This window comes from Octopus bimaculoides, chromosome 1 (genome assembly GCF_001194135.2).
Source record: "Octopus bimaculoides isolate UCB-OBI-ISO-001 chromosome 1, ASM119413v2, whole genome shotgun sequence".
In the NCBI taxonomy this organism is placed as follows: Eukaryota; Metazoa; Mollusca; class Cephalopoda; order Octopoda; family Octopodidae; genus Octopus; species Octopus bimaculoides.
Window position 1 is genome coordinate 3,649,628 of NC_068981.1, and position 1,379 is coordinate 3,651,006.

Below are 1,379 nucleotides of genomic sequence, written 5' to 3' on the forward strand. Positions count from 1 at the left end.
GTTCAGCTTTTCTCTCAAGATACTTACACTCTGACGGGTATTCACATTGACATTACACATCCAACGGAGCATACTGGCTTCATTCCTTGCGAGCTTACGTATGTCCTCAGCAGTTACAGCCCATGTTTCACTGCCATGTAGCATGGTTGTTCGTACGCATGCGTCATACAGTCTGCCTTTTACTCTGAGTGAGAGTCCCTTTGTCGCCAGCAGGGGTAAGAGCTCTCTAAACTTTGCCCAGGCTATTCTTATTCTAGCAGCTACACTTTCAGCGCACCCACCCCCACTACTAACTTGGTCGCCCAGATAGCGGAAGCTATCGACTACCTCTACGATGGGCTTCTTTCAGTTGCCATCAACCAGATCCACTAACAAGGCTTTAATCAGTTCAAGGCTACAGAAGAAGACACTTGTCGAGGGTGCCATGCAGTGGGACTGAACCTGGAACCATGTAGTTGGGAAGCAAACTTCTTACCACACAGCTACTCCTAGATAGATAGATACATACATACGTACATACATACACTTATATACACATACATGTATATGGACAACGTACATTAAATGATGATGTATGTGCATACACATATGCATATGTACACACACACATATACTTAGATACATACACACATACATAAATACATACATAGACACATATCAATCACATTTCTCACTCGTAGTATTTTCTGTTATTGATCGTCTATTTTTAATACATATTGAATCGGTGCAAAGAAAGTAACCACAAAAACTATATCAAAGAATATATTGAAAAAGGCTTCATCAATTTTTTGTTTTTTGTTTTTCCTTGCTGTATTCTTTCTATTTTAGACATCATAAATGCCAAAGAAACTTGTTACCATTCTTCTTGGTGCGAACAGAAATAATGAAGTCTTTTACGATATTATCCGATGATGGCAAACACAAAGACCCATAGCAAAGTATTGACATGAGAGGTGAATAACACAATCAGACACACACACACACACACACACACACACACTAACATTCACATATACACACACAAACACACAGACTAACATTCACATACACACACACGCACTAACATTCAGATACACACACACAAACATTCACACAAACACACACACACACTAACGTTCACACACACACACTAACATTTACACACAGACACTAACATTCATACAAAAACACACACACACACATACATGTACTGAGTGACACATACAAACACACGTGTGAGCTGTGTGTGTGTTAGACTAAAAACAAGACCTTTAGTTATAGTTTTCACTCTACGCTTTTTTAAAATTATATTTTCGGAGTTACTGTTCACTACACACACACACACACACACACACACACACACACACACACACACACACACACACACACACACACACACA

The 1,379-nt window shown here is 39.4% G+C and overlaps 1 long non-coding RNA gene across 3 annotated transcripts in view; it reads right to left on the reverse strand.

The window, feature by feature from the left end:
- The window catches only part of LOC128250479 (uncharacterized), a 102,572-nt gene that overhangs the window by 52,613 nt on the left and 48,580 nt on the right, over window positions 1-1,379 (reverse strand). The window lies entirely within an intron of this gene.